Source organism: Scomber scombrus, chromosome 6 (genome assembly GCF_963691925.1).
Source record: "Scomber scombrus chromosome 6, fScoSco1.1, whole genome shotgun sequence".
In the NCBI taxonomy this organism is placed as follows: domain Eukaryota; kingdom Metazoa; phylum Chordata; class Actinopteri; order Scombriformes; family Scombridae; genus Scomber; species Scomber scombrus.
This window is the reverse complement of record NC_084975.1, coordinates 23,982,746-23,991,178: the sequence shown is the minus strand read 5'-3', so window position 1 is coordinate 23,991,178 and position 8,433 is coordinate 23,982,746.

Genomic DNA, 8,433 nt, shown 5'->3' with positions numbered 1-8,433 from the left:
CGACAACTGCCCACATCACAGCATCCACTTCAGTATCGCTTACATTGAGACAACATGAGCAACATAGAGCTTTCCCTCCCATTGGTTTCAGAGCCTGACTGGTGTGACCTTGCACACTAACCAGGATAAGATCTGTTAAGTTAATACAGTGCAACTGAAGACCTAAGGCAAAGGGATAAGTATGTGTTTCTACATATGTGTCTGTATGTGTCTATGCATTCTTACTAAGGTGCGGGTTTATCTATCACATAATGTAAACTGACTGTATGATTAAAAATATGCCTCATATTCCAGTTTTTCCACAGTACATATGAATGTTAAATGTTGTCAAAACAGTAAAATGGTGATAACAGAGGCGTAGTAAGGCACTGAAGTTAACAACATCAATAAAATAAGAAATAAATCACGAATTTATAAAGAGAAATGGCAACGAGGGGACAAAGCAGAGAGGCATCGTAGAGAAATATCTAATAAAATGTAATATACTATTTTCTGCATTCTTACCACAACTCCATATTTATCATAACATCAAATGCAATTTTTTTGGCCATTTTAGCCGAGTCTCATTTGTGTAATTAAAGCCAGAACGACATATATGCCATCCATTTTAATATTACGCTATTAAACATTACTGCAGCCTTTTAAACACCCTACTCTGAGGGGTCTTGCTTTTCGTTTTCATGACTGACTTTTCATAACATTTGCTCTCAGAGATCCTCCTGCCAGCAGTGTGTCAGCACAGCTGAGCTGTGAGCCCTGTAGTAGTAAGCTATAGTATTGATTGTTTTGAGGTTTTTCTCACAGCCTCAGTCTGTAATCCCCCCGCCAAATCAAATTGTCCAGCCTAGAAAATGTTGGGAGTCAAATGGTCCATATTCCCTTTATTAATGTTTAGGTCTGTATTTTAACAATTAACCCTGACTGACTTTCAGCCAACAAACTGATGGCATCTGTCAACAACTCTAGACATGCTTTATGTTAGAAATACACGGTATCCAGTGAGGTTTGATCTGATGGACATTTTCTGGAATACTGCAGACTAAAATTACAAATTTTTAAGATTGACATTTCAATCATATAAAAGGTTTCAGTCCATCCTTCATCATAGCCTGATGGGAAATATTCCAAAGAAGCTTATAGTTGCCTAAAAGTTATTTTGACTGTTAAATTAAAAATAAAATTATCCTTATTGAGCTATTACATCATGTTCTGAATTTTCTTTTCTTTTAACCAGCACAGGTTCCATTATTTTCGTGACACAGTGGGCTAATTGTTCAATAGTCTGTATGTTTCTTAGCTAATAGTTCATCAGACTACAATGCCATAGGGGACAGGCAGCTTTCAGCGTGGGTAAAAGGGAAAGACTGATGTGCGAATCAATACATGTCCTTGTCGGTCCATTTGAGATCTGCTGCCCCTGGTAATTTCCCGCAGTTTATTTGGTGTCAGTAAATCAGGACGGAGGGGGGACGTGTCCATCCCAGGACCTCCCCTGCCGCCCGTCACCATGACAACAGCCATGGATGGTGGTGGATGGAGGAGAGGAGGAGGAGTGGAGGAGGAGGAGGTGTGTTGGAGGGAGGGAGCATGCGGAGCTTTACACAGGTGTTGCTGGGGGTTTGCGCATCGGCCGTGAGATCGCTCAGCAGGATGGGAGCTGTGAGAACACCCACGCAACCCCACCATAGTTTCACATGTATTCAGCAATTTTGCTTTTCGACATACGGAATTTAATTAACGCCGGGAAGCAAGTGAACGTCGCAATGGTGCACCACTCGGGCTCCATCCAGTCCTTCAAGCAGCAGAAAGGTTGGTCGCAGATGTGACCATTTTTCGCGTGCAGTTACAATGTTTGTTTTTTTAATGTTTGAGCTGGGTGTGATGTGCCGTGACTTTTTCTTCTCTTGTTAAATAGTTTGTGGTGTGCAGAGGTGTCGGACTCTCCACTTGCTGTAAGTGTGACGCAGAGTTGGAGGTCTTTCTACTTTATGTTACACTGACTATATTGATTTATTGTGTATAATTGTACAGCTGCACAGAGATCCAATTACTGCAGTTATTTCTAAGTGACATCTTAAGTCATAAAATTGTCATAAAATCACCTTTTTTTTTTTGGTGATGCACTTGAAGGTTGGAGCACCCAGAGAAAAGACGTGACCTTTCTTCATAATTCAAGCAATGCAGATCCAGGAAAGGTTATTTGTGTTTGAGTTGTGTTTGAACTAGCAGTGATTTCATAGACGTGTCCAGCTTTGACTGACCTGCTTAAACATTCAGAGCAGTGCAAAGTAGGTGAGAATAAGCAGTGATAACAGTATTTTATTTGAGGAAAAGTGCACACTGTCAAACTGTTGAATTGCTTGCTCAACCATCATGCAAAATAGTTTGTGCTGAAGGTGAAGTAGTATTTGTCAGGAGTAGCTGCTGTATTCAGGCTTTTTTGGTTTTTGACAGTAATAAAAAAAAATGTTTTTTGAGGAGAGGCTGGTAAAAGTTTCTGCCATGCTGTCAAATGGAAAATACATTTTCACTCAGCAAGTTATTGAAAAAGCACTATGAGACATACGACTTGATGGACTGGCGTGAACCATACTTACTGTGCTGTGAAAGAGAAAAATAATTATTCCATATATATACATCATCACAATATGGAGCAAATTTAATCAAATGTGTAAATCTCTATCAAGTGTGTTCTCGACCAGCTGGATCTCTGGGCTGTCATTGATTTCAGCTCTTTAGGGGACATTAGTGCTTTTAACACGACATGTTAATTATTCATGTGCTGGTTGTATGAATTTAGAAATGCGGTGAAGAAACTTGCCGCTATCGTGCTGACACAGGCTCATAATCAGGGAGCTGTGACCCTGTTTTTTGCTGAGCTGAGCTGTGAGAGATGAGAGCAAGTAGACATCTCACGACTGAGGGATGCCCCTGCTGAAGGGTGGGTTAGCTTCTCTGCTACTCTGAAAACAAACAGCTAGAAGTGAGCATAAAAGCAGGATCGACTTTCAACTTCTCCACACTGAATTTTCCACCATGTCCTACATGCATAATATGGACTGTACCACATGAATTTGGGTTCAGGGATTGTTTGCAATTTTTGCGATTTTTATTACTTTTATTATTATTATAATGTTTTAAATTATGTTTATCATGTGTTTGTTCTATGTAGGAAATATTTATTCTAACATTTCTATTGCAGAGTAAAATCCTAACTGTGATATAATAACAATGAAAGGTAGTATGATGCACCAAAAGTTGCCCAGCCCCACTTGGGATTACAAGACACTACAAACAGTACAAGCAACATGATGAGAGTAATAGAACAAATATAATACACCTCCATACATGTCAATCAAAGTCAAACCAAAATATGAATACACTCCTGCTCCTTAGATAACACAGCTTTAAGACATAACGTAGGCGCATCTGAGGCACAGACTGTACCCTATATGCTGCTGGTAAGCGTTCATCACAAATTGAGCGAGGTGAGACACTTTGTAAACAGGCACTAAGGTCTGCATTCATCAGACAGAGAAATCAAATCAGGACATGGTGCAGACAATTTATGGAAAAGCTTATATTTAAAATTGTGATATATTCGACCATAGAACAAAAAGTGCATTTCATTTTCGACCTCTCCCACATCACACACATACATTATATGTCACAGAATGGACCGCTTCCTGGCTTCAATCCAGCCTACAGGAACCCCGTAGCACAAGATGATCAGTTTATGTAAAAAGTAAAAAATTAAAAATCTGGCTCTTGACTGCTAAGTGCACCTCTTTCAATGGCGAAAGAGGTGAAGTTTGGCTCGCAAATTCCTGCTAAGCAAAATTCAGAAAGCATATTGCACTTCCTTAACCGCAATTAACAACACCATATGACAGCTTTAAAAGGCTTGGAGCTAAAAATGCTTGCTCACTTTTTTTGCAAACTCAATGGTGCTTTGTGTTGCTACACACAGGAGATGAAAGGCTTTCTTAAAGTCACTAGAGCCAAGCTCTTATTGCATTATAGATTATCATTCAAACATAAAAATTGATTCTAAAATCATCTGGAAGCTGATATAAAGTGGTTTAAAGGGAGTTAAATCATCTTTCCAGTTTACCCTTAAAAGGTTCCTGCTGAGCTGTAGATAAGGATTACAAAAGTGATGATTATAATAAGATTAAATATATGATGACGGTATACTGTACACATGTCTGCCTTTCTGACCTAGCTTTTGAATCTTTCAGTTGTTTGAATCTATCTATATTTGGACTTTAAAACAAAAATCACAGCCATCTGATCATACTTTCCATATATTTAGAATGTGAGTGACTAATTATAAACTCATTTATTATCAGCAAACACTGTTACAACTGACAATCAGAGCACTAAATATCTGCTAGACAATATTTACTTGAAGTGCACCATGGCTTAGATGCAATCCACTAATCTGTTCTACAATCAAAGTCTTAAAAGCTTTGTGTTTGCTTCATGCATTATTCTGCACTTTCGTAAGTACTGTGGTGTTTACGAGTACTAACAACCAACTTCTGTTGTAGTGTCCTGAGAGTCAATATTATATTAAGCAATTATCCTGCTCGTCCTCATGGAAATAATTGCATGAAAGAAACCATTTCTTTTCTCTAAAAGATTTTTAAAAATAGTGTATTAGAGCTTGACTTGAATATATATGTGTGTGTATTGCTCTAAAAAAAAAGTAACTTTCTATTTATCAGTGGGTTGGTTCAGTGCAATTTTTGATTTTGTGGGTGTGCATTTGTAGTAATAGTATTGTGTGTGTGTGTGTGTGTGTGTGTGTGTGTGTGTGTGTGTGTGTGTGTGTGTGTGTGTGTGTGTGTGTGTGTAACTGTGTGTAAACTTTGCACAGTACTAACCAGGCCACCTGTCCTCTTATGCAAGCAGGCAGATGGTTTTATATATACAGACATCAGTTTGAGGACAGATTTGGGGTGAGCACACATACACTTTCATCTGTGATCTAATTGAGCTACTGAATATTAGGCGGACGTCATGTTTATGTAAGATAAGTCGATCCACATTGTCTGAAATGTTCCTTTTATCCAATTGCAGTGTGCCAGGTAGACAAACACTTTACAAAAGGACAAAACAAAGAGGCGGTGTTCTTCTATGCGTGTGTGTAGTCTGGCTGCTTTGACACTTTCTCAGTCTTTAAATAGTCGGTGCTTGTTTTGTTGCTAGGTTATAAGAACAATACAGGAAGAAGTTCTGCTGGAGCCCAAAGTTATTCCACAGTTTAATGACATCTACAAAACTGACAGATTTTAGTGATTTGGTGTTATTATGAAACAAAACGCTTATCCTGTGAACTTTATATTATTTACTGAGGACAGTGTAGAGCAGAGGCAGGTGTGTATTTGTAGACACAGCTGAGGCTTTGGAGAAAATCCTCTGTCTGATTAAAAAATCACAAGTAATCAGGGGGCATAAGAAGATAGTGTGACGATAAAGGAACGAGTGAATGTAGAGATTGAGAGAGAAGGAAGATGTGTAATCTGCTCAAATGATGCAACCCAGAGGTTGTGCCAGGATTGTATAATAGGATTCTGCCCCGTTTGCTCAGAGGTGTGTTCACGGTCAGGCTTAACGTGACAGACAGACAACATCAGCCGGTGGTGGCTGTGAAGCAGATTATAGGAGACTTCATATTGTTTTTCACTTTGACATGAAAGCGGCTATTCAATATTTTTTACACTAATAATGTATCAAATGACAGAGTTTAATGTCAAATGCATCACTCTAAGTGAGTGATGAACCTACTGAATTATTCCCCAAACCCTGCAACTCCCCTCAGCTTTACGGCCATGTATAGGGAGCTCTCAACCTTACTGTTTTAGTTCATTCTCACTTCTCTCATAGTGTTGTTTTCTACCGCAGCAGGAAGCTGTTCTCAGTGAAAAATCTCCAGTTACCCACCATACACTACCTGCTCAGCACCAAACAGCAAATAGACACAGTTAGGGGCAATCTGTCAAACATAGTATATTATTTAGCAGCTAAAGACCCAGATATTTCGCTAAGGAGTGGGTAGAGACCAAAAACAGAGCTAAAAGAGAGTGAATATTCACATAATCTCTGTAAACAGATATCTTCATTTGAATGCAGAATCTGTAGGCAATGGGACAAGATTTTGGTACCAGAAGCGTACTGGTTTCCATTTGTAGTCTGTTTATAGTCCGAATAGTGTTGACCAGTCACGTTTGACTGGGCTTTTGGTTGTTTTCAACAGTTTGTGTGGATTAAATCTTCAAACAAATTTTTTTTAATTAAATTGATCTCCCTTCCTATGCATATCTGTATATAGAGATTAGCCGCAATGTGGTCTGGACCTTCTCAAGTTGCTAATCAGCCTGTAAACAGCGACTGGCGCATAGAGTATCTGTTATCAGCTTGTTACAGTGGAACCCCTGAAATATTGGCCATTTCCTCCAGTGGCTAAATCGTAACCGGGTAAATGGACTGCATTTGTGTGTCGCCATTTTAGTCTTCCAACCACTTTTACACCACAAGTCACATTCACACACTGATGAAGGTGCCAATCTGCTCATCAAGAGGATCTAATCAATCACACTGACGTTAACACACACAGTTATGGCACAGACTTTAGGAGCAATTTGGGGTTCAGTATCTTGCCCAAGGACACATTGACATACAGACTGGAAGAGCCAGGAATCAAACCATAGATCTTCCGAGTAATGGACGACCAGCTCTACCTCTTGAGCCACAGCTGCCAGACCGATCGTCATCAGCCAGATTTGATTTTCCCTTATCTGAGATTGATATTCACCAGTGGACAGACATACAACTCCAAATGAATGATTTTATTGCTCTGTAACTGCTGGACATGTAAATAATTTGATAACAGGTTCACCTTATCAACTTAGACAGTGATAATATGCCCCTAAATGGTTTTTGCAAGTTTTTTGTTTCTGTTGATTGTAATCTAGAAATTATAATCTGCAGTGATTCAATGTTGTTAAAATATAACAAATACTAGAAACATAAGTGCTTTTTAAAGTCACTGCACATTCTGACGCTATGTTGCTTTCCACTGGTGGTTAAAAATGATCAGCTTCTACGCTGTAATTACATACACACGTTTTAATAACCCATGATTTAATTTGAGGTCAAGTCAAAAGGCCAACGTCTGTGCACCCACTAACTACAATATACTCATTATAATCACATACTGAAAGTTAATCTTGTTTAGCTAATTCAATAATCCATACAATACACTAGATTAGAGTAGCTCACCAGTTTGTCATTATTAAGTGTATGAATGAACATGCAGACATTTCACTTGCATTTGAGTTGATCCATCAGTGTTGTTGGAAATTACAAATCATGGAGGAACTCCTGTTTATTTTCCAACACATCCTCAAATGTTGACAGAGAAAATGGATATGTTAAGGCCACTATAGATCTATATATGTAGAAAGAAATAGACAATTCAGGTGAGAGGTGGTTTATTCTCAGTGTCTGACACAGTATCTTTTATGATATTACCACTGAGGCCACCAACACCAAAACATTTCAAAATCTATATATAGCGGCTTTAAAAATGAATGTGTTGGTGACACCATGTCATGGGGCATCTCAGGAAATGCCATGTTGATTTTTCTTTCTCTTAAACAGAAAATATGATCATATCTCATATTCTCTATGAAATCCCACTGTATTCAAATTTGAAGCCACAAACATGCAGTATTATTACATGCATAGTATTAGTGCTGCAGTTCTAGTTTTACAATTTATTTGCTTATAAAATAATAATAAAAATAATTAAACCCAAGTCTTTAAATGTATTATTAATTTTGTGATTTATTTTCACATTTCTTGCATGGATTAAAATTTCTGTATCTAGTGAAGCTCCCATGCAATCCACACCAGAACTTTCAACTAAACTAATCATTTACTATTTACACTTTTGTACCTAATCAGCAATAATTACCGACTTGCCTCGCTTACCAACCACGTGACTATAGATATGAGCTGAATATTCAGAGACTCCCTAATGATACTGTTCTAAATACTCCCTGTGAACTCGGCTCCGTCTATGTATTCTCTGATATGGTTCCAGGCGGAGGATAAAACACAGTCTAATTGCTCAGAGAACGTTTCAGGAGGAGAGGCTGTCGGCCTCGCCTCAGTCCTGCCTCCAAGATATAATTTTTATTAACACACTGCAGTGGGGTTTTGGACCTGCTCCTCTGTCTGTGTTATTTATACATCTTTTCCCACACTTTTATAGCACGGACCCCCTGAAATGGACTCTTTAAGAGAAAAGGCAGTTATGATGTGTGTTGTGCTTAAAAAGATAAAGAATGTTCCCCAGTTGAAAGCAGCGCTCAAAGTGCTATGGGCTGAACACGCATGAATAATTGAAGGTATAGAATGAGA